The sequence below is a fragment of the Puma concolor genome, chromosome A1 (assembly GCF_028749965.1).
Source record: "Puma concolor isolate L17-30 chromosome A1, mPumCon1.1.hap2, whole genome shotgun sequence".
Lineage (NCBI taxonomy): Eukaryota > Metazoa > Chordata > Mammalia > Carnivora > Felidae > Puma > Puma concolor.
The window spans coordinates 96,863,790-96,889,348 of NC_141667.1; the positions used below are offsets into that span (position 1 = coordinate 96,863,790).

The 25,559-nt window shown below is 43.2% G+C and overlaps 1 long non-coding RNA gene across 3 annotated transcripts in view; it reads left to right on the plus strand.

The window, feature by feature from the left end:
• LOC147584316 (uncharacterized) overlaps nt 1-7,240 on the plus strand; it is a 49,624-nt gene extending 42,384 nt beyond the window's left edge. For 2 of the 3 annotated variants that reach the window (XR_015255341.1, XR_015255340.1), the window contains 2 exons: nt 6,782-6,857; nt 6,975-7,240. This is a non-coding gene — a long non-coding RNA (uncharacterized LOC147584316). Of the gene's footprint in view, nt 1-1,764; nt 1,880-6,781; nt 6,858-6,974 lie in introns of all 3 variants that reach the window. The other variant, XR_015255344.1, reaches the window with a different exon arrangement.
• Nucleotides 7,241-25,559: the final 18,319 nt, after the last annotated feature.

The following is a 25,559-nucleotide window of genomic DNA, read 5'->3' on the forward strand; positions in this document are numbered from 1 at the left end:
ATTGACAGAAAAGGACTTCTCATTATTCTTAGATTTTCTTTTATTGTCCAGGGTTGCTGCTCTCTTCCCTCTGCCTAAAACTCATCATCTTCTGAATCTCCATATTTGAGCTTGGGCAGGCCTCTCATGTTGGTTGGACTGGGGCAGCATTTTTTTTTTTCAACGTTTATTTATTTTTGGGACAGAGAGAGACAGAGCATGAACGGGCGAGGGGCAGAGAGAGAGGGAGACACAGAATCGGAAACAGGCTCCCGGCTCTGAGCCATCAGCCCAGAGCCCGACGCGGGGCTCGAACTCACGGACCGCGAGATCGTGACCTGGTTGAAGTCGGACGCTTAACTGACTGCGCCACCCAGGCGTGACTGGGGCAGCATTTTGATCAACAGACCTTTGCTTGCTATTTTGTTTTTTTAAAACATGCAAATATTGTATTTGGTTGATCTGTGATTAAACAATTCTTGAGAGTTAAAGACCTCAGCTTCTTGGTGATCTCATAAAGTTTCCACAGACTGTGTGTCATTCATAACCTAAGGATCTGGAAGGAAACCCAACTTTAAAATGCAGTTCCCAGTGATTTCAGCCTGAAAGGTGATATGTCTGTTTTTCTAACATCTCAAAGTCACTGGAATGTGCATTGGCAATATTTCTAGACCAGATTTCTGGGGAACTGGCTCACTTGCCTAAGAGACACAGTTAAGTTAAAGACACTAAAATCTCAATAAGACTCTTGGCTACTCCACTTCAACTACATAGATGCTTCTTTGGAGACTAGCGTATGTATTAGCTGACATAAACAAGCATAAGTCCTGGAAGAAAAGTATCATCTATCTGATATTAGAAGCTTCTAAGAGGGTCATTAAGAGTATCATAAACATTATATGTGTTCAAACCATTGGTTGATATAGTTCAACACTCATTCATTCATTCAACACATTTCATACCTAGGGGCTATCAACTAGGCTCTGAATTAAGCCCACAAGAATTAGACACAACCTCTGTCCAGTTGGGCAAACCATGATAGTGTGTTGGGAGAGGGTTCCACTGGTGAAAGGAGTGATCAGCATTGACCTGGAGGAATCAGGGAGGGGGTGCTACCCAGAAGAGGCTCCATTTAAATTGTGTCTTGAGGAATTCACGGTAGTTTATCAGACTTAGAAGAAAGTGGCAAGGGACTCTCAAGACAACAGTGTGGCAAAGGCATAGCATTGAGAAAGAGCACTCCGCATTCCAGAAACATGTAGGAGCTTGATGTGCCTCGAACCCAGGTGTCTCTAGAGGGGCACCAGAAACATTTCTGAGGGAACATGGTGTCTTTATATGCTGACCTTAATAACCATTACATCCAATATCCGTGAATTTACTTAGCCTTTTCTTGGACCCATTTTTTATTATTTTCATCTGTAACACCTTAGGGGGCAATGAGTTCCACTTATACGCTACAGGCTGTGTAAAGATGTACTTCCTTTTATTTGTCCTTAAATACTTCCTTAAATGATCACCAGCAGGGTCATTTTTTTCCTCTTGATAATTATAGCATTTTGGTACTCCCACCTAATCCCCAGGCATCACATAGATAAAGAATGAATTTGAAAGGCACCATTGAAATCCTGGCTGGGGTAACTATGCCCACCTAAAAGCCCAAATCTACTCCACTTACTTCCACCTGACACCCACAGGCTGCATGTTGCTTTTTTGTAACTCTTTCCCTCTCTGATGACCTCCCTTGATGTTACTGTTGTTCTTTTGTTTTAAAAATAAAACCAGAAAATCAATTTATTAATATGCAAGAAGAACTGGATCTGCTACGTGACTCAGGGTAGCTGGAAAAGGACATTCTCCCCATGTAGCCAGGAAGCATCTGAGCCTGGGCTGATGGCTAGTAAGGATCTAGATACTGAATGGTGCCAGATGCTGACAGGCTGTAGTGTCCATCTCCACAATAAGGACACACCTGGCACCTAGACTAGATGGCCCTGTCTGAGGCCTGCCTGCGCTTGCCCCCAGTGAGGTCTGGGAAGGGCCTTGCCAAGGTGAGATCCTGGAGGGTCACCTGCTTCTGCTCCCATAAAGATACAGATGTTACAGGAAGGGAAAAGTTCTTATAGGTAGAATAAAAGATGGTTTCGTAACAATTTCCATCCTGCCCCAGAATCCTCTGGGACCCTGTCCTGAAACAGGGTGCTTTTAGCCAGAGTCATTCTGAAATTTTCAAAGGAAGGGACAGAGAAATCTAGTCTTAAAGAATGCCTGGAATAAACTGTCAGCACCTCATGTTTGACTTTCCTCCTCCTGCTGAGAGAACAGAACTTGCCTGGATCTGCTCTGGGCCCTTTCCTCTTGGTTTTTCCTTTCTTCTTGGCTCACTTCCCCTGGGCAATGCCATTCACTCCCCAGGCAGCAGAATGGAGAGGCTGAACAAAGAGCACAGGGGCAAGTCTGATCCCAAGAGAAGGAGGGAGGGAGGGAAGGAAGGTGGGTGGACACAGCTTAGACCAGCCAGCAATGTAAGGGCGTTTGATAGGGCTGTGGGGGTATCCTCAAGCCAAGGTGGCATCAGAGGAGTCCTGGCTTCCAAGGAACAGGCTGCCATGATCAGTCACTGGCTGGGAGTGCCTATGGGAGGCACAGCCTCAATACATGGGGATGGATTTCAGAGAGCAGCATCTGGGCCTTGGGCAATTAAATTCCCTCAACTTAGAGATCTGTGAGGACCATGCTTTTGGCTGTCATACCTGAAGTCCTTGTCAACTCATCCCCACCTGGCCAGCTTGTGAAACTTCAAGTTTGAAGGTCATATCCTCACAGAAATTGTCCCAAACCTTGGGACTGAACTGGCTTCCCTGTTGTTATAACATATAACTTCACTGGGAGTTGCAGTTTATTATCCAACTCCCTGAAAGCACTCTGAACTCCAGAAGGACAAGGACTGTGCCTATATCGTTACCAACCACATCCGCAGTACTTGGCAGTACTGGTGCCTGGAAGATACTCTAAATGTTTGCTGAGTGAATGACTGACCGGCCACTGGTGCAGATGAGATAGCTCAAATTGTCCAACAATCTTGGTTTCAGAAAATAGGCTTCTTCTGAAATGCACTGTTCTAGATCTAAGCTTCGCCTGTATGGGGCATTTTCCATTTCCAGGCTGAGTTTTCAGAGCAGTTGAAGAAACCCCTTGAAGGAAACAGTCTGAGTCAGAGCAATGTTCCTGAGTCACAAGGGTGCAGTTGCCTGACTGCACCTGAGAATCCAGTCTGGACCAAGAGAGGTGGAGAAAAAGGGAGAAAGTGGAAACGTAGGCCCCAGTCCTGCTTTGATCACTAACTGTCTTGCATTTCCTTTCTGAAACCTGTGTTTGTACGGCTTTTCCTCCTTGGGTTAAAAAGAGCCCTAAAATACATAATAGACATGAGAATGTGTCAGCAAGTTCTGATGCCAACCCAAACCTGGATTGTATTATGTTGCTATTGTTTATAGACTACATGTTTCAGGATGAGGATCATATGGGGAAAAGTGAGTGAAGGGAAGATGCCGATTAGGATGTTAAGACACTGCAAGATGTTTTGAGGGGAGGTTGTACCTTGGAAAATAGCACAGGGGTTCAGAGAGGATGGAGTTGCCTAAAGAGAGATTAAAAACTGTCCAATGTGTAAGGAGGGATGTATAAGCCATACGGGTCCATTCACAAGATTTTGCATCAGGTACAAAAGTAGGACCCTAAGGTGAGCCTGGGTGGCTCAGTCAGTTAGGCTTCCATCTTCGGCTCAGGTCATGATCTCACGGTTTGTGGGTTCGAGCCCCGCATCGGGCTCTGTGCTGACAGCTCAGAGCCTGGAGCCTGCTTCAGATTCTGTGTCTCCCTCTCTCTCTCTCTGCCCCTCCCCCACTCGTGCTCCGTGTCTCTTTGTCTCTCAAAAATAATAAATAAGTGTTAAAACATTTTAAGAAAAACACAGGACCCTAAAATGATCACATATTTTCAACTAAGACTCTTCATTGGGAAAAATGGGGGCAGTTCTGTGGTATGAAGTGGCACTTCCTGACAGAAGTCTGTCTATTCATTTAAGATGCTCAGAACTGTGTCCCTCAAGATGTCTAAAAAGCCTCAGCCAAGTTGGCCACAGTCCCAGGAAACATTACACGCTGCTGAGAACCATGTGTGTTGGCGACGGCCGCACTCATGCTCTGTGCACAGACCAGTTCAACCTCAGCCCACCAGGGATGACCTTCAGGGGCCCTTCTCTGTTTGCAGAGCACCTCAGGACACGAGCACCTTCCTCATGCCGGGAATGAATTGCTGAACGCAGGGAGAGCTGACTTCAAGCCTTGGCTTCACCAAGTCAATTCTGTGACCTCAGGCTACTTCCTTAAGGGCCACTTTTTTGTCTACAAGCGGGGCGGAGCTGCTGCCTCCTCACAGGTTCGCAGTGAGGATTCCAGATAACGTGCGTCATGTCTCTGGCACACAGCAAAGGCTCAACAAATGAGAATCATTATTGCTTACCTTAGTGGGCTGTGGAAAGCAGACCCGGACTGGGACCCTAGTTTTGCCACTTGGTAGCTTTTGGAGGCTCATTTTCCTTCTTTGTACATTGGGCAAAACTCTACTTAACCTTCGGCGGTGGCAGAATTGGAAGAATTAATTTAGCAAAGGCACCTAATCAGGTTCCTGGCACACAGTCGTATGCAATAAAAGTTATCTGTTACGATCATTTGTAGATAAACAGAATGAAAATTCTTGATGTTGGTTTGTACAGAGCAAGTATGTGTAAGCAGAACAAGCCAATTTGAATTATTCTGTGAGAAATACATTGTCTTCTAAAACAGGTAGCCTTACTTCCCCAGGTTAGACCAGTTCTGGACCTGTGGGGAGCAGAGGCTAGGGACTGGCACAGCGCCCCGAAGGGTCGGCCCCTCTCCGCCAACCTATGGGGTCCTCCTTCATCTGTCCATTTTCCAGGAGACGTTTGCTCCTCCTACCTCAGGTCCCCTGAGGAGAGCGGGAGCAATAGGTCACCGTTATTTAAACTGCCACAGAATTTTCAGACCATGAGACTCTCGTCTCTCTCCAGTTGGGGCTGGCCCATCCCCAAGAGGGAAGGAAGCCAGGAGGGGGAGGAGGTTATAAAACCATTTTATATCCGTCCTGTTTTTAATTGATTTCACAGCAGGAGAAGAAAAACCAGAATCCTTCCCACGTAACCTTTCAATGTGGGAGTCCTCCTCTGGTCGGGAAACCCATCTGGAAAGAGCCGCAGCAGGGCTGCAGGTTCTGTTTTCCTCCCCAGTGTTGGAGCCCTGGCAGCGCCCTCCCTGAGGGGTGCCTCTGTGGGTCCCCTGTGCACCTCCTTTGCACACTCACTTGCAAAGAGGAGGGTAGCCCTGCCTCTTCCCTGGTCTCCAAATGGGACCAAATCTTTCTCCCTTAGGTGCAGCCCATGTGTCAGCTAGGGCCGCTAGTCCATGTCATCTAGGTACGTTGGCCCAACTCCACAGCCCCTGCCCTGGGGGAGCCAAGTCCTCCTGGGATTCCTGGGTGGGGTTAGGGGTGGCTAACATTATGTAATTACACTTGGTCTTTCTAGTTTTCAGCGTCTTGTTCCATAAGCATGGCCCTCAAAACAGTGTGTGAAGTATTCTTTGTCACGGTTTGGTGGTTGTAAAGAATGGCCACATAACACTACAGAGAAAAAAAAGTCAACATGCATGTTTAAGACTTCCATTCCTAGAAGATGGTTTGGCCATCCGGCCGTGGGTGTACGTGTGTGTGTGTGGGGGGGGGGATTCTCTGTATTTATTAAATGTTTTTAAATATCAACTCTGTCTCTAGGGAGGAGAACTGGGTGACTAAGGGACTAGGAGACAGGGAGACTTTGTATACATTTTTATCCTTTCGAATTTTACACCGTTTACACGTATAACAATTATGTGCCTGTACGTGCAAACATGCACGCATATACCATATCCCTTATGCTCTCTCCCTACTCCATGCCCCTATTCCTCTCTCTGCAGAGACAATCCTTCAAGGAATAATTTCAAAAAGTCTTCTGTTCCCAATTTACCAATGCCTCAGTAGTTCCTTCTACCTGCTCTGAACCCTGACAGAATTTCCCATCAGTCTTACTATGGTTGGGACCTACTCACAAACTGCCTCATAGTGTAACCTCCTAGCATAACTGCCGGCCTCCTGAAGATAGCCCTCGTCTCTCATCAGTTGCTTAAGCATAGACTGGCAATAGATTCGTTTCTTTGGATCCCTCACAGAACATAACTGAATCAGAGTTAGAGGCGAAGGCACAACTAGACAAGTCTGAAGGACAAGGGCATGGCTAAGACAAAATGCCTTTGGAACCTACAACAAGTATCTGGTTTAAGCTCTTGCTGCTTCCAGAACCAGGTGGAGTTGGTAGCAGTGAAAAGCTGCTTGTCATTGGACTACTACTGTTCTCTCTTCCGTTGCAACCAGAAGATCAGTTGGGTCTCTTCCAGGGGATGCATTTTGGACAAAGTCAGATATAGGAACATGTAACCCTATGGACAATTGTGGACTAGGTGTCTGAGGCTAAGACTTTCACAATTTTTTTCTTTTTTTAATCAAAAAAAAATAAAAGACTAAACAGAAAATATCTTATGAAGCAAATGGTCTTAACCAAACCTTTCTTCTAAATAAGGGAAAAGACAGCAAGTGGGAGGAGAAGGCCAAGATGGTGAGGAGGGAGGGTGAGAAGACCCCAAGCACCAAGGTCTCTCATTAAAAAGGCGTCTTTCCTGACATCTTACAGGGAAACTACTCCTCTCTTTGGAAGATGGAACCAGAAAAGGAAACCGCCCTACACCTGTAGCTGACCTTTGCAATAGGTACTGGGAGAGGAAGGGGGCCCCACCTCCCAAAGACCTAGAGGCTTTTAGGGTGCTCCCTGCCCTCACCTGTTTAGCATCAATAGTCATGCCCCTCATTTTGTGCTGCTACCACAGGAAGCTTCAACTCTAAACCTAGGCCTGTGGGAGCTGCCCCAGTTCCAGGCACACAAGGCAAATGGCTACATCCTTGCTGCCTCAGGCCTCCTCAAAATGCATCTTCCAGGAACCGAGAATCCATCCTGCTCCACAAGGAAACATGTGAGCGTCAGCCAGACACCTTCTCCTCTATCATCTCCCACAGTCCTTCCATGTCTAATTCCTGAAACCCAGATGTCTTCTTCAGGAGCCCAAAATAAAGTCTCAACTGTTTCATGGTCAAACCCGCATCTGTCTGGGATTAGCAGAACAGCTACTTTGCACCCCCGCGCCACCCCTCACCCTTGTCACCTCCCTCCACTCCCAAGGGTCTCCCTCTTCCATTTCTGGGAATCCCTGAAGATGCTGTGAGGGTGAGCGTGTGTCACTTTATCTACCACTTGAGGCTCCAGGGCTGCGGTCTGGGGCCCCCAGTTCATCTCACGCTGCCTCCCATAACTCGGCTAGCCAGGATGTGCTGTTTTACTAAAGGAACTCGCTTCAAGTGGCAACATGGCACCTCCCCCATCCCCACCCATCATTAACTCCCCAGTCTAGGACAGGTGACAATATGTCCTGAATGTCTGGGGAATAACAGAAGGGGATTGTTGTGTTCCTTGGAGTCACAGGCCCTGGACCCCCAACCTTAAGGCCATGTCTACCTCCTATCAGTCTCCTGTATCTCAATAAGATTATTTAGAAGATATCATGCCAATGCTGAGTGGATCCCCCTCCCCAACCCCTCTCCCCAGAGAACAGGGAGTGTTGCCCCCTACTCCCAGACTCAGGTCTGCTCATGCTGACTCAGCCCACCTGGCCCTGGGAATCTCCATTTCCTTCAAGAGAAAGCCCCTGAGAAGTTCTCCAGAGCTCAGATAAGACAAGTGCACTACTCAGCCTTGCACTGCCTGCACTATACTAATTTACTCACCATGGGGGGTGTGGTAGGCAGAATAATGCACCCCCGCGCCCAAGACATGCACATCCCAATACCAGAACCTGTGAATTCATTAGGTTACATGGCAAAGGGGAATTCAGGTTTCAGATGGAATAAAGCTTGCTAATTGGCTGACCTTGAGTAGAGAGATTCCCCTGGATTATCCACAGTACTGGCTTTGAAGATGAAGGAAGGGGCTATGTGCCAAGGAATGTAGGTGCCTTAGAAGTAGAACAAAGAGGGAAGCCTGGGTGGCTCAGTCGGTCAAGCGTCTGACTTTGGCTCAGGTCATGATCTTGTGGTTTGGGAGTTCGAGCCCCGCATCAGGCTCTGTGCTGACAGCTCAGAGCCTGGAGCCTGCTTCTGATTCTGTGTCTCCCTCTCTCTCTGCCCCTCCCCCACTCAAGCTCTCTTTCTCTCTCAAAAAAAAAAATAAATAAATAAACATTAAAAAAAGAAAGAAAGAAATAGAGCAAAGAGTCTCACAGCCTCCAGAAAGAAACACAGCACTGCTAACTCCTCCATTTTCTCCCCAGGAGAACCATGTCAGATGCTGACCCAGGGATAGGATACTGTAAGATAATAAATTTGTGTTATTTTAAGCCATTAAGTTTGTAGTGGCAGCAGACAGGAAACCAATACATGGGGGTTACAAATAATTTAGTCTAAATCCTTACTTCAGGAAATTTTTTCTCTAATTTCTTACCACTTTGCATCTCACTCTGCAGTGGTCACAGTCAGATGTATGATGTCTGTATCACTTGTTCCAAGAACAACCTGCTTTACTTTGGTGTGAATAACGATTTCATCCTGTGATTTCCTTGAAAACAAGAGAATCTGTTCCAAAATTAGAGTGTCCATCTCCAGAAACCCAAATGGCAGTGCCCATACTACAATAATACACACTTTGAGTTCCTCTTTTCTAGACACTGATAAAGAAATCACAGCAGTCCTCTCTCTAAGCCATCTTCCTGCCACTCCACTGCCATTAGTGGGGCTCAAGCCAGTTCTGTCTCCTGCCTGGAAAACTGAGACAGCCTTCTTCTGTCTCCACTCCTCCTCCCAACACTATAGTTGAAAGAGTCTTTGTAGAGGTTGACCATCCCTCTGTTGACAAATGTTCAATGGGCCCCATTGCCCTTAGGATAAAGCACCGGGCTCTAACCCGGTCCCTAAGCCTCTGCACACTCAGCCCAGCCCACATTTCTGGCCTCATTTCCAGCACACGCAGAGCTATTACCAGAATCATTCTAGCAAACGTGTGGTCAAGGAGCAGGGAAGTGTTGAGCTGTGGGATGGGCTATGCAAAGCAGAGTCCCACAGTTTTGAGGATTCAAATTTGTAGGACATAACTGTGGCTGGTGCACACTGAATTGTGCCCCCCCCCCCCCCGGCAAATTCATATGCTGAAATCCTAACCTCTGGTACTCCAGAATGTGACTTTATTTGAAATAGGGTTGCTGCAGACATACTTAGTTAAGATGAAGTCACAGTGGAATAGGGTAGGCCTCCAAGACTGGTATTCTTGTAACAAGGAGAAATCTGGATGTAAACACATACACACACAGGGAGCAAACCACATGTAGACTACAGTCACACTGCCACAAGCCAGCGAACACCAGAAGCTCGGAGAGAGACCTGGGCCACATCCTTCCCTGATGCTTTCAGAGGAAGTGTTGCCCTTCTGACTTCTGAGGTTTTGTAACCTCAGAGGTGATAAGTTTCTGTTGTTCTAAGCCCCCCAGTTAGTGGCATTTTACCATGGCAATCCTGGGGAACTAATCAAGTGACCCTACTGGCTTCTCATCACCTACAGATTTCTCCAGCATTCCGGTACACACAGCTCTGCGTGTGGAAACGCGTACACTGAAGGAAAGATATGTGAGTGTAGAGAAGTTTGCATTTCCCGAAGTCCACCCAGTTTGTTGAAATGAAACACGCCCTTTACACTCACAGGGCTTCTCAACGCCCTGAAAACCAGTTGCTAAGAAGAATTCATTAAAGGATACACATTAGTCAATTTTGCCCTCCATGAGTGGGTTTGTTCTCTCCCTCCTTAGAGATAATGAAGACACTCAGTAACAACTCTGTATTCTCAACATCCAATGTTCCAATGAGAACAAGGCATGGCTTTAATCTCTTTCCTTCGGTCCTGTTTCTTACTTCTGCAAAGTTTGCCCCAATCCTTGTGTTCTCTTAATTAAAACCAAAACTGACTCGACTGTTGAGTCCCAGTTAATAAGAGGTGAGGCCAGCTTGGCATGTCTGTGTTCTGAAAACTGCCCTGAGCAAAATGTGTGTGTGAGAACAGTCTGCCAGGGGAATGGCAAAAACAAGCCGCCCCTCCCTAGCCAGGATGGCTGTTTTTTGCATGGGATACAGGAGGCTCACTTCCACGCAAGTCCTAGTGTCCTAGGAAGCAGAAGAGGCTGGGCCCAAGACCCTGTTGCTCTAGGTGGGTAGGGTGGGGTCAGGTCGCCAGGAACTCATCAGACTTGACAGGAGGCTGCAAGCCCTGAGGATGATCTCTAGGTGGAGCAAAGCCTAGGGATGAGCCAGGCTTGGGCAGAAGGAGGGGAAAGAGCTAAAAGGAGTGAGGGAGAGGCTGAGGGGGAAACCGTGGTGGGGCTGACAGATGCAAAGAGCTCTTCACTGTCTGGCCCAGTGTCTCGTGGTCTGGCCTCATACACTGTCTGTGGGATCCTCAGTCCAGTCCTTGTCAACCTGGCCAGCCAGAGGTGGGCTTGCACTCCAGGCAAGGCTGGCCTTGCATTAGAAGGACCAGAAAATGCCATGTAAGAACTTCAATAAAGCCCAACCCATGCCCCCATCTGGGCGCCTGGGTGGCTCAGTCAGTTAAATGTCTGACTACAGCTCAGGTCATGATCTCCTGGTTCGTGAGTTCAAGCCCCACATCAGGCTGCGGGCCGTGGAGCTTGCTTCGGATTCTGTGTCTCCCTCTCTCTCTCTGCCCCTCCCTTGCTCTCTCTCTCTCTCTCAGAAAATGAATAACACACTAAAAAATTAAAAAAAAAAAGCCCGACCCATCCCTCAGATGTCTTCCCCACAAGCCTGACGTGTGCCCCCACTGTGTACTTTGTCCCTATAGATTTAATTTTTGTCTCGGAGTAAATAATTTAAAGCCAGGACTTCTTTAATGTTTACATACTCCAAGCATAGTCCTAAATGTCATGCATGGGTTAACTGATTTAATTTGTGTAACAGCTTTGTGACGTAGGTGTCATTATCATTATCTCCATAGTTCCAATGAGGACACTGAGGCACAAGCAATGGAGTAATTCACCCGGTGTCATCAAACCGTTAAGTGGTAGCAGTAGAATTTGAACCCAGCCTGGCTGGCTCCAGAGTCCACGTTTTTCCCATTGTGCTTCACTAATTCCCCAAATGAAAACCAGTACCTCAGGAAATTTACCACCACGGCTTTCAAAGCCTCGTGTTGCTCCCTAATTGGGGCTTTTTTAGGATGAGAGGTTGTTTTGAAGATAATTAATGAGAAACATTTGGAACCTTAACCTCCGGGCACCTGCTGTAGTCTTCCAACTGGGTTCAGTAACAATTACCATTCACACTCTCCTGCCTGCCCACACACCCCTGAGGTGTTACTGAAAGGCAAGAAGGCAGATTCCACAAATCCTAACACTCAGTCTCGTTACTTTGTAATACTGTGTGTAAAGGCAGGTCCTGTGACTGGCAAAGCTGTTACAGCAAGCACCATTACTTAATTTTTGGAAGCCAAATTAAAACACTGTATGATAGGAAAAGTAGTCTGCTTTTCATTTGAGGTTATTGGCACTTTTCTCAGGAAAAATACCAACTAAGCTGCTAAAAGCAGTGGTATTACACAATAGTATTATCACCAAAAACAACGATGGTCACAAACAGTCTTCTTGGGCAACTATTATGTGTTAACTGGGAATTACCTGCTTCATTTCCCAGTTGAGGGCACAGAGAAAATAAGGGTTAAAATGACTAACCCAAGGTTGTAACATTAGGTTAACGTTCAGTCTTAATCATATATTTTTAAATTTTGGGGGCGCCTGGGTGGCGCAGTCGGTTAAGCATCCGACTTCAGCCAGGTCGCTATCTCGCGGTCCGTGAGTTCGAGCCCCGCGTCAGGCTCTGGGCTGATGGCTCAGAGCCTGGAGCCTGTTTCCGATTCTGTGTCTCCCTCTCTCTCTGCCCCTCCCCCGTTCATGCTCTGTCTCTCTCTGTCCCAAAAATAAGTAAACGTTGAATCATATATTAAATCACATAAACTTCTAAATATGCAAATACTTAGGACCCACTCCAGATCTGCTGAGTCAGGACCCCACGTGGGTGGCTTCTGAAGGGCAGCTGGGGTTGACAGCCTCTGACTGGTTAGTGACAAGTATCAGTAGCCAAGGGTCTTGATTCTCAGGGTGACTCCCACTCTCTTCCCTATCTCCTGTTGCCTACTTTCCCACTGTCTGTTATTATTCCCAGGATGCAAAAGAAAAATAAAAAACAGACACATGGTCATCTCTGTTTTGTAACTCCTACACAAAACGTTTAAGCAACATTTCCCTGCAAATGCACTGCCCGCATGCCTGTCTGGTACTTGGAGTGTATGAAAAGTATTCCCTGACCCTGTACCATAGAGTCATGTCTTATAAGCGAGTGATGTCACTGTATTAAGTTTTATATGCCAGCGTAGTTCCTGGCACAAAATAGATGTTCAATAGATGTTTGTATATAAAAGAGTAGAATGGAGGTTGTGAAGGAAATTGCTGAGTGCACAAGCGAATACGAACAATTGGTATCTTTTATTTCCAGGGCCCAAGATATTCTGAGGATAACTAATTCCTCTCTGTGGCAGTAAAGAACATCTTTCAGGATTACTTAAGAGATTATCAGGAAATCCTGGTCAACAGCACAGATTGAACTGACTTGGCAAGTTTCTCATTATGCTCCAAGCCCATATAAATTCTCTATAAAATATAATGACAACAACAGCAACCACATGTGTTGCTGTTGTTGTCATTACTATTATCATCATTTCATAGCCAAACTCAAAACTAAGCAAGGAAAATTCCCAGGTCCCAGAAAAGAAGTTGAAACTCAAACCCAAAAAGTTGAGCAGGTGCTAAGAGCAAATGGCCTACAGGGATACCAGAAATAGGTGTTGGCATTGAAGTTGGGTTTTAAGACACAAAGAAGAGAGAATTAAGCCTCTGGCTGGCTGGTGGTTAGAAGCAGAGACTGACCTCTTTGAATAAAGCTAAAAGCCAGAGAAGGCTGTTCCTTCCATGAAATAAGGACTAGAAAACTCAGCCCACTGGTCTAAGGATGTGGCAGGAAGCTGACCATCTGCCCAATGTTGTGGGTGGTAAAAAAGTAGACCTCTAGAAATCAAACTTCCAAAATTGTACCATGTGCGGGTGTTAGTCAAAATTTCTCCAAACCATAACCAAAGGAAGTTACAGTAAAAAAAAAAAAAAAAGAAAAGAAAAGGAAAAAAGTATCCAAGAATTAATCCTACAAAGGGCTAATGAACCAAGTACAACAGATGCCTGCATAATACAGGCTCATCAGGCTCTATAGGAAATGCTACTTACTGAAGATGAAATATGTCTTATATCATGAAGAAAGGGAATTATCTTGAAATACAATCACAGTAGCACTTTCTGATATTAAATGCACCTGGAAAATACAGGCAAATGAACAGGAAGCAATAATGGAATACAGTAAGGTGGTTGGGACAAGATTAATATAGAGATTAATGCATAGTGGTCTTCCTCTATAAAAGCAACAACCATTTGGAACATATAGTAACAAAGAAACCTCATTTATAACAGCCACTATGACAAAAATATAAATACCTAGAAATAAATAAGAAATATTTAAAATCTATAAGAAGACAACTTTAAGATGCCACTTAGAGATACCAAGGACAACTTGAAAGAATGTAAAGACTAACCCTATTCTTGGAATTTGAAGAAATGACCAAATTTTTTCAAACTTGATGAAAACTATATACCCATAGATCCAAGTTCAGCAAATGAGTAACAAAGGCAAAAATCTTAAAGGCAGCCCAAACAAAACAAACACATTACATCGAGGGGAACAAAGATTTAAAAAAATTCTAGTGACTTCTGAAAAGAAGTAACAGAAGACAAAAGAAAATGAAATAACATTTGTGAAGTGCTGAAAGGCAAAAAAGCTATTAATATAGAATCTATATCCAGTAAAAATATTCTTCAAAAGTAAGGACAAAAATAAAAACATGTTTTATTTCAGGGAAGCCAAAACTAGGTGCATTCATTGCCAGCAGACTCACACTAAAAGAAATGAAGGAGGGTATTTTTCAGTCTGAAAGAAATAATACCGGAAAGAAATCTGTGTCTGCACAAAGAAGATAACTAAAGGTAAAAGATAAATATTTAATATAAAGGGAGAAATATAATATACTTATTTCTCATTTTTAAACTTCTTTAATAAGACATTTGATTGTGTAAAGCAAAACTGGTAACAGTGTATTGTGGGCTTTGTAACATTTGCAGGGGCAAAATGTATGACAATGATAATACAGAGGATAGAAGGGAGAAGTAGAAATATACAGATGCAAATCGTGTATTGTTTGAAGATGGGTTGTGCTAAGTTAAACATGGATATTGTGAACTTCAGAACAACATTTAGCAAGTCAATGAAAGAGGTATGGTCAATATGCCAATAGAGGAGATACAATGGAATATTAAAAATCCTCAATAAATCCAAAAGAGGGTAGGAGAAGAGGAGAAGAAGCAACAGAGATAAATTGGAACAAATAGAAAACAAATAGTAAAATATTATATTTAAACCCAACTATATCAATAATTATATTAAATATAAACTGTCAAATACATGAAATAAAAGGCAGAGATGGCCAAACTAGACAACCCCAACAAGTGTTCTGTACAAGAAAACCCACTTTAAAAACTCAGAAGTTAAAGGCCAAGATGGGAAAAGCTACACTAGAAAGATAATCATGAAAACTGAATGGCTATATTTATAGTAGATGAAATGGATTTCAAGGCAATGATTATCATGAAAGATAAGAGAGATGTTTTGTAGTAATAAAATCCTACATGTGAATACATCCAAATTCAGAGATTCAAAAAATATATAAAGCAAAAACTAATAAAATAAAACTTAAGAAGAACTACAAAATTTCAACATTTTTTTCAGTAATTGATAGAATACAAAATCGGTAGAGACATAGGAGATCTAAACCACACTCGGTCTAACATTTATAGAACATCACACCACAAAATACAATAATACTTCAAGTGCACGTATTCAACTTATACATGGTTGCACTGGGCCATAAAACAAATCTCAATGCATTTCATTGAAATTATACTTAATATGTTCTGTGATCACATCAGAATTAATGAAATCATTAACATAAAAGATAAATTAAGAGCCTCTAAATATTCAGAAATTAAACAATGCACTTCTAATTAGCTCATCGAGGAAGAAATCACAAAGAAAAATATAAAATATTTTGAACTAAAAGATCATAGAGATCAAACACATTAAAATTTGTGGGATACAATCAAAGCAGTGTCTTGAGGGATATTTATACCTTTAAATTGCTTACATTAGAAAAAATTCTCCAAACAATGATCTAAGTTTTCATCTTAAGAAGCTAGAAAAAGACGATAAAATTCAATGAAACAAGAGGAAACAGACTTGAGCCAAGATGGATTAAGCCCCTGCAAACTATCGCACTGGTTATAACTAAAATACTGGAAAAAATACAAAAAGCAATTATCTGAGGACTCTGAAAAGAAAAGCAGGCAGATTGAGAAGGGATATCAAATTTGAAGAAGCAACCTACATGGGCATGGGTTTCCAGGATTTACCACCCCCCCCCCCCCCGTTTTTCCCGTTTTTCCTCTAGAGCCTTCAAACTAGTCATGGCCCCATGGGGTCTTCGGTCATGAAGGAAAGTAAGAAGAAGAAGAAGGCCAACAGGCCTTCCTTCAAAGAAATACTAAAGTAAGCTCTTCAGGCAGAAGGAAGAGGGTATCAGAGGAAAACCTGAAACTTAGGGAATGAAGAAGAGCCGATAGGGTAGATATCCGGGTTAATAAAAACCATTTCTCTTCCCCTACTTATAGATAGGACTGTTGAAAGCAAAAATCCTAAGAATATATGGCTGACATTTCTGTGTATGTAGATATACTACACTTGACAAATGCGACATAAAGAGGGGAGAGTAAAGACCAGTATGGTCTAAGGACACTATAGTTTACTTTAAGTGGTAAAATATTACCTTTAAGTAGACTATGAAAATTTAGGTGTATATATTCTAACTACTAGTGCACCACTAAAACCACTAAAAAGAGCCAAAAGATAAATTTAGATGGAACACAAATAATTCCAATATAAATTAGTCAAATACACACTGAAGTGGTTTTATTATTGACAAAGCACATTACAGATTAAGGAATATTTCAGAAATAAAGAGGGGCACTTCATAATAATAAAGCGCTCAAGGCACCAAGAAGATCTAACAATTTAAATGTGTATGCACCTACAAAGAGAAGTTCCAAATACATGAAGCAAAAAGTGAAAGAAGAAACAGACAAATCCACAGTTATTGTTGGAGATTTCAACAATCTTCTCTCACTGATCAATAGAACCATAGACAGAAAATCAGCAAGCACACAGAAGATCTGAACAACACTACCAACACACTTGACCTGTATAGTATTTACATAGAACAGAATATGTATTCTCTTCACGCACACAATAAACATTCCGAAGATAGATCACATTCTGTGTCATAAGTAAGCCTTGGCAAATGTAAAATAACTGAAAGCAAATTCTACTCTCCAAAAAGAATGGAATTAATCTAAAAATCACTAACCGAAAAATATGTGAAAAATGCTAAAATTGTTAATTCACTTGTTGAGTGTCTCTATGTTTATATATTACTTTTCTGCCTTGTGTATATTAAAATAATTTCACAAAAAATATAAAAGTTTTAACTAGCACAGAATGAAAACTTGGCGAATTAAAATAGTGATAGTCCCTCCTTTTTACCAGGTTGTTATGGGCGACTCTGATAAAGCAAAAAGGAGGCGTGGAGTAGATGGAAGTAAAGACCCCTCCTAAACTCGAAGAAGGGAAATGCTATAACAATTAAGAACACGACAGAATTACCAAAGGTAAAGAGAATCTGCAATGTAAATTGATAAATTGTGAAATGTACCATAGTTGATCGTTCTCTGCATTTGGTAGGAAAGAAAACAAGGACACATTTTGAGAACCTTGCTGACTCTCCAAGAGCCTCTTTCCCTCTCCTCCCTTTGTTGCTTCCCTTCTGCTTCACTGTCATCCTTTTCCAATTTTAGAATTCCTGGCAGAGATTGGACAGAGTCACCAGGTCCCTGTTTAATAAGCAATTATTCAGGCCATGGGCAGCATCACCTGTTTCTACTCTGCCTACTCCTCTCATCTCACCATAAAATATTTCGGTCGAGCTCCACCTACCTGAGCAGCCACCACTATTTCAAGGATCTGGAAACGAGAATTCTGAGCCCCAGCTGTGAGAATTTGGGCAAACCACCTGACTGCTTACACTTGGTTTTATTATGTGGGAAATAAAAATCATTAACCCACCCCCAGGAGTTGTGAGGATTAAATGAGAAAATAAGCATGAAAATGCTTTCTTAGCAGGAAAAGTACAAGTGGGTTATTGCTAAAGACCCCAGTTTCAGGATCTTGCTGTGGTATTATTCACTTGGGTAGTGATCGGTTTCCTCCATCCTCCCTGAACAGGTGTGACCTGAGCCAGTGAACCATGCCATCAGAGTTACTGGAAGGAGGTCAGAGGTGGCCAGCTGACCACGCGAATCCCTGCTCCCCTTCCCATGGTGTAGAGTTGGTGCTGGAAAGTGGCCGATGAGCCAGAGACCACATTTCTTGGCCCCCTTGGCATTGTGTGGCCAATGGACTAGTTCTATTCACTGGAATGTGAGCCACAGTTTTTAACAAGTATTAAGAAGTGCTTTCTCTTTGCTCTTTTCTCTTCTTCTGGCTGCCGAGAGGTGTATGAAAATGACCAGACCCAGTTAAAAGGAGCTGCACGCCAGGGGAGGTCTGAGTCCTTAAACCAGCACATGGAGGAAGAGATTCACCCATTCACAAGAAACACCTGAGTGGCCCCATTACACGAACACAAAATAAATATCGCTGATGTTTGAGCGATTATACATTTTTTCATGTATGTGATGCAACAGTTGATGGCATAATGGTTCTAGGCTTCATTCCTTGCCCAGCCCAGGTTTTGTGACCTTGGCTATAGTACTTACACTCGTTACACCTCACTTACCTCACCAGTCAAGTATAGATGATAATAGTTCTTGTCTCATTGGGTTGTTATGAAAGTTAATTGATGTAACGCATACAAGCGGCCAATAATGTTCAATAAATGTTGGACGTTATTATTAACAGCATAGAAATGCCAAACCTTTTCGAAAGTTCATTAATTCATTCCAGGAAAAAATTCTACCTCTGTAGCTTATTTCTAGGTGACTGTGCCCATTAAACGCACATCAAAATATTTTCCAAAGAAACTTTTTCAGGGCCCCGGCAGTTTTTCCTCAACAGTTTGTTTTTTCTGAACATAGCTAACTGTAAGATTTACAAGTCTAAATTTCCAGGCTCAACTTTCACCTGAAAGTCATATGTGTGGACTTACGCTAGTTCGTGCCTTCACCTCCAATTGCTCACAAGCCCCACTCACCTGTCTTCTCCACGGTGCACGCAAGAAGTCAGGGATGCTCTTGCCATACAGCTGCAGGTCCGACTGTAACCAGCAGAGGGCAGTGCTGCACACAAACTACTACAATTTTGCTGATTCCCCAGTGCCTTTCCATTATCAATAGTTTTTTTTCCCTCCCCATTTCCATTCCTTTAGAAGAATGACCGTGATATTTCAGAGAAATGTGGTTACCCTTGGTTGTTCTCAGCTTTTATAGATTTTCTGAATCTCTTATGTGCTCTCTGGCACTCTGTGTGGTTGGGAGAGGCATATCCGCTGAACACAAGAATGGGAGCCCCCGCGCTTTCCCGAATCTGCTGGCACAGCCACCTGCTCTCCTTGTCCTCCTTTCCTGAGTCACTTGACACCCACCCAGTTTTTGCAAACGAATCCATGCCATCTTCTCCCACATCATAGCAAATTCCAGGACTCAGCCCTACGTACCTCAGCGACTCTCAACTGTGTGGGGGGGTATGATGCATTTCAGAATCTCCTGTATGAAGTGTTCTGAAAACACACGTGCCTGGGTCTCACTCCAGACCTCCCAAATCAGATGCTGGGGTGGTGAGAATTTGAAGAAACTCCGAGGGGCGATTAGGTCTGAAAAGCACTCCCACCCCACGCACCGCTGGTGTAGTTAACGACCTAGAAGAGGCAAGCGGCCGGAAGTGGGGAGGAGGGCCCAGGTGGGGGTGGAGTTGGCATGACTCGGGGATTGATTGGTTCTGTTACTATCCCCATGTTTCCCACAGGGAAGTCGGAAGCCCACTCACTCCCAACAGGTGATCTTACTGCCTTCTGAACTGACAAAATTAAAGCCCTCCAACTGTTCTGCCGTCCTCAATGACACGCCGGATTCTTAGCCCTTTTCTCTAACTTTCCCCTCCACTCAGCGTTCAGCCTGTGGCGCCGCCACCGTGTGTGGAGCCGCACCGCCTTCCCTGCCTCTCTGGGTATTGCTCTCCTCCCATTCCCCATTCCCCCGCCCTGCACCTCTGGCATCGCCCTCCCCGGGGCATCCTTCCTCATCTCTGTCACCTGCCTTCAAAGCTTGCTCTTTCTCGCTCCTCCATCCAATAACTATTCAGTTTCATGAGTTTCCCTTGCTCTTGATGGTCCTTTCACTCTCTCCCTTCTTCAGTGTCTATTGGGCACAGAAGTCTACTGTACGTTGTCACTCCTTCCCACCACCACCAACCCATCCTCTGAACTGGCCTGTCCATCTCCATGCGGCTTCCTCTCTAGACGGATCCAAAGAGATTCTTCTAACATGTTAGTCTGATGTGTCTTGCCCTGACTGACATTTCACTGTCCCCTGCCCAACACCACTGGACAAAGCCCTCACCCCCTCCACATATCACATGGGTCCTTCTCCACCTGCCTTCCCCCACTCAGTGCTTTTCACTCCCACAATATGCATCCATGAGCCTCTTAGGAAACTTCTGCCTTTGCCTGGCACCCCTTTCCCCATTTTGCTTCCTAAAGCAAACTCCCATTCATCACATAAAACGCAGTTCAGGCACCACCTTCCATGAAGAGACTTCCTCCAAACCCTTGGATAGATTTCGTCATTCTCTCTTGTGAGATAACTCTGATCTAATATCAGGCTCCCAGGGGTGCACCTTTTCACTCTGCAACCTTTGAGATACTACATATTCCTTCTTTGCGTATTTTATTTGTTGACCATTCTCCCTTCCTTTCCATGCTTTGAGCCTCTTGAGGACACAGACTGGTAATTACTCATCTCAGCTCTCCTAGTGCCTAGCAAAGTGCCTGGCTCAATAATTGTGGAAATTGGGTTAGAGCTGGTCTCTCTGCTTCCTTCAGAGACTTCTTTAAAATACCAAATCCCTGCCTTTACAGTGTTTCTACTCCCACTCACTCCTTCACCCACTAAAATCTGTTTTCCTCCCATGTTTCTGATCTTTTAAAGAAGTAAATGACTCAGCCACTTGTCTAAAGAACGTCTGCCTTTGCCTAAGGTGCACTGTGTCCATTCACTTCCCATATTCTTCAACCTCTGGGACTATCACCCGTCTTGACATTCTTCTCCTGGTTTCTGTGGTAGATAGTCTTGTTTTTGCTGTATCTATTTCACCTTCTTCTGGGAACAGCACCTCACTTTTCCTCTAGGGAATCGCCCGTCCTTTATTCTCAGCCCATGTTGTTTGGATGCCTCCATTCACGTCTCCAGTTGATTTAATTCTAAACATCAGAGAATAACAAACTTTTGCCCCAGAGATTAGCTTATAAATGGGCATATAATGGCAGGTATGCCAACCAGAGTCAGTAAGACGAATTTGGAGCCCTTTACTGGAACTGTCTGGAGAACTGCTCTCAAGAAGATAGACTAGAGCTCCTGGCTTTCTTTCTTTCTTTCTTTCTTTCTTTCTTTCTTTCTTTCTTTCTTTCTTTTGTCACCATAAGAAGAAGATTTCTGAGCTAACATAGGGAAGCATAATAAGATGAAAAGACTAAGAACAAGTCCCAAAGTCATTGAATCCCAGAATTCATCTAAGTCTGGACTACCCTGCACTTACCTGTTATAGGAGTCAAAATACTCCTTTTTTTTTTTTTACTAAGCCAATTTGAATTGAGTTACCTAGAGAAATTGACTTTCCTAGTCAAGAATCCTAATTATGGTTATTATGATCTGCAGCATCTCAGGCCCCATCCTGTAATCTCATTCTCCTTCTCTGGCCTCTTGTTTTCTTCCTTTCTCATACATAATAGATTCTAATAATAGAAATTTCCACTTACTGAATGCTTTATAGCTCACAAGTCACCTGTCCAGAGCCTCCCCAACCCTCACTTTTACATACTATTCTTTACTGAATACAATCAATTTTGTAGCTCTCATTCTCATTTCTATAGAATGATCCAGATTCTCACCTCCAATTCCAGCTTCTCCACAAAACTCTCCCTCTTCCTTTTCCTTTTTTTTAACTTTAAAAATTTTTATTTCTTTTTAATTCAGATATAATCAACATAGTGTTGCATTGCAACATAGGTCTACAATGACTCAACAATTCGATACATTACTCAGCACTCATCATGATAAATGCAATCTTAATCCCCATCACCTGTTTCACCCAACCCCCTCCCTTCTCCCTTCCCTCTGGTAACCATCATTTCTCTTTATTTAAGATTCTTGTTTTTTGTCTCTTTTCTTTGTTAATTTTGTTTCTTAAATTCCACATATGAGTGATATGTTATTGTCTTCTCTGACTTATTTCACTTAGCATTATACCCTTTAGATACATCCATAGTGTTGCAAATGTCAAGATCTCATTCTTTTTTATGTCTGAGTAATATTCCACTATATATATATACTCACACACACACACACACCACATCTTCTTTATGTATTCATCTATTGATGGACACTTGGGTTGCTTCCATATCTTGGCTATTATAAATAATACTGCTATAAACATAGTGATGCATATGTCTTTTCAAATTAGTGTTTTCATTTTCTTTGTGTAAATACCCAGTAGTGGAATTACTGGATCATATGGTCATTCTAATTTTAATTTTTTGACCAAAACTCCATACTGTTTTCTGCAATGGTTGCCCCAGTTTGCATTCCCACCAAGAGTGCACAAGAGTTCCTTTTTCTCTACATCCCCGTCAACACTTGTTTCTTGTGTTTTTGGTTTTAGCCATTCTGACAGGTGTGAGGTGATATTTCATTATATCTTTGATATCTCATTATAGTTCCCTGATGATGAGTGATATTGAGCATCTTTTCATGTGTCTGTTGGTTATCTGGATGTCTCCTTTGGAAAAATGTTTACTCAAGTCCTTTGCCCATTTTTTAATTGGGATATGTGGTTTTTTGGTGTTGAGTTGAATAAGTTCTTTATATATTTTGGATATTAACACCTTATTGGTTATATCATTTGCAAATATCTTCTCCCATTTGGTACCACAGTCATTTTTCTAACCATCTGCCATTCTTCATTAGAATCCCACGAATATCTTTGACTTATCCCAAAACAAATTCTTCCTTTCCAATTTCTCTTTCTCCAAATCTAGTGTTCTTTCTGATTACACTAATTTTGGTCAAGGTATTAATATTTCCCAGTTTTCCCTAGTCTGAAACCTTGGAGTTATCTTTAATCATTCCTTCTTTGGGGCGCCTGGGTGGCGCAGTCGGTTAAGCGTCCGACTTCAGCCAGGTCACGATCTCGCGGTCCGTGAGTTCAAGCCCCGCGTCAAGCTCTGGGCTGATGGCTCAGAGCCTGGAGCCTGTTTCCGATTCTGTGTCTCCCTCTCTCTCTGCCCCTCCCCCGTTCATGCTCTGTCTCTCTCTGTCCCAAAAATAAATAAACGTTGGAAAAAAAAAATCATTCCTTCTTTAAGGATTGGCCCTTACTCCAACTAGGCTAATGAGAGTTTTCCAAGACTGGTAGTAAAGAGGTGCTCTCTTCTTTGTGGGTTGCTAAGTTTATAGGAACTTTGAGGTGCTGGTGACCCTCTTGCCTGCCAGGGAATGAAGCTGAATCTGAGGAAAGCAGAGCTGAGGGAGAGAGAGCAGAAGACTCCCTATGGAGCCCTACACCTAGGCTTGTCTGAAACCAGACCTACATCTTGGACATTACTGTTATATGAGCTACTAACTTATCTTTTTTGCTTCCACCAGGAAGCAATTTCCTATCATAACTATGAGAGTCGTGAATGATAATGACTGACTTTGTTGCTTGTCTTAAGGATGCTAGAAGTGTCTGGCAATGGAAGACAGCAAATATTTAAGTAAGGTTCTACAACCATGGATTGGTTAAGGATCCCACAAGGCACCCTGGATGAGATGGCCTTAGATGTCCTTTTAGACTTTGAGAACCAGAGTTCATTTTGGGGTTCATTCTTTTTCTTTAATAATTGAGTTTTTATTGGTTGTTCTGAGGATCATACAGAGATTTCAATTTGTACAGAATTCTTAACGTACATACCAAAAATCTAAAAAATCATGTAGTTGTGATTCTTTTTGAAAAGTTATTCCAGTGACCTTCCATCTTAAAATTTGGAGGCAAATTTTCCTTAACATTATATCAAGTACCAATATCTTCAAATGTTGTGGAAGATATGCTTACACATGTTACACTGGTAAGCCCCACTAATTTACAATTTAATATCATATACAGTACATAGTCAAATTTTCGATCTTGCACGGCACATTAACAAAGTTACCAGGAAAACTGGATTACCACGACCAAGGTGTTACACAGAGCACACAAAATTCTGACACGGAGAGTGAAGATCAAGGAGTGGTTTTATTTAGGAAACAATTCTACCAAAAGCAACATGGGAATAGAGGTAATTTAAAATTTTCAAGACATATGAAATGCAAGACTGACTCCAAATTGTCATTTAGTTGGCTTGGTATTATAGGTTACGAAAACTGCCCCATCTATGGAATGTTAAGCTGACACCCAAGACAATCAAAACCTCCAAAATTCAATATCCCACTATTTTCTGGTTGTACCTGAAAATAAACAACCTGCAAATGATTTCGTTTCTTTAAAAAAAGCATTTACACTTAAAAAATGGGACAAGGTGGGATTCTCTCTTTTTAAAAAATGTTTCAAGAGCTACCAAAACAACTTGCGTTTATAAAATAGTTGATAAAAACAGTCCTCCAGATTGTACAAGAATGGAGACAGGGACACTGAAAAGACATGGTATTAATCAGACTTGGCTTTTTCTCTCCTGCTTCGTCAGAGGCTGGACTTTCCTCATTTTTACGTTCTCCGTTTTCTGCAGGAGAAAGTCGTCTGGTTTTTGGTTAGCCACTTCAGCCCGTTTTCCCTTTGCTCCCCTTTTCCCTGCTTGCACTTTTTTGTCTGAAGATTTATACTTTCCTGCTGCCTTTTTAAAAAGAATTTTTTTAATGTTTATTTTTGAAACAGAGAGAGCGAGCGGGGGAGGGGCAGAGAGAGAGGGAGACACAGAATCCGAAGCAGGTTCCAGGCTCTGCGCTCTCAGCACAGAGCCCAATGTAGGGCTCGAAATTGTGAACCACGAGATAATGCCCTGGGCTGAAGTCGGATGCTTAATGGACCGAGCCACCCAGGCACCCCACCTGCCTCCTTTTTTAGCTTTGTTTCCACTTTTACAGGAGGAGGTTTAGATGACAACCTCACTGACCTTCCTCTTGGGCGTCATGCCTGCGTTCTGAGAGCCGGGCTGGGCCAGACCCACTCTCTCTTGGCTGAGTTCACCAAGCTGGGCTGCCTTTGGGGCTCATTTTCTAATGGGAACAGCTTTGTGGGAGCATAGCCCCTCCTTTCCCACGTTCCTTCCTTCGCTTGGGAATGTCTCATGTTCCACCGTTTGTCAGAGCTGTTGCATGCCCTATCTGCCCTAGGAAATCATGACCTCTTTGAGGGAATGTGAAGACTGTGAGCTTTTATTCTTAGCTCAATGAGTGTTTATGGGAAGGAGAGGAGAGAGAGAAAGGAACAAAGGGAACGGAATTAATCTGCTCTTCACAGTATAGAAAGCATTTAATTGTGAGGCTCCATCTAGTCTCTTATTGATCTGCAATCCCTCCTTGTTGTGTATGCTGCTTTTGAAAATCCAAAATGCTCTTCTGTGCTTTTAGGTCGATTTTTGAAATAGAATCCATAGACCATTGTGTTATGTAGCAAAGGTGGCTGTTATGCCGGGGCTCATTCTAAACTCCATTCTCACCCTCTCTTGGCTTTCTCTTCTTGCTTCCCTCTCTGTTTTGTCTTGCTTTTCTCAGTTTCCTTCTTTATGAGAATGAAGTGCTCAGACCTACAGGCACTTGAATCATAATAGTGTATCAAGGGATAACCGCAGAGGCTCC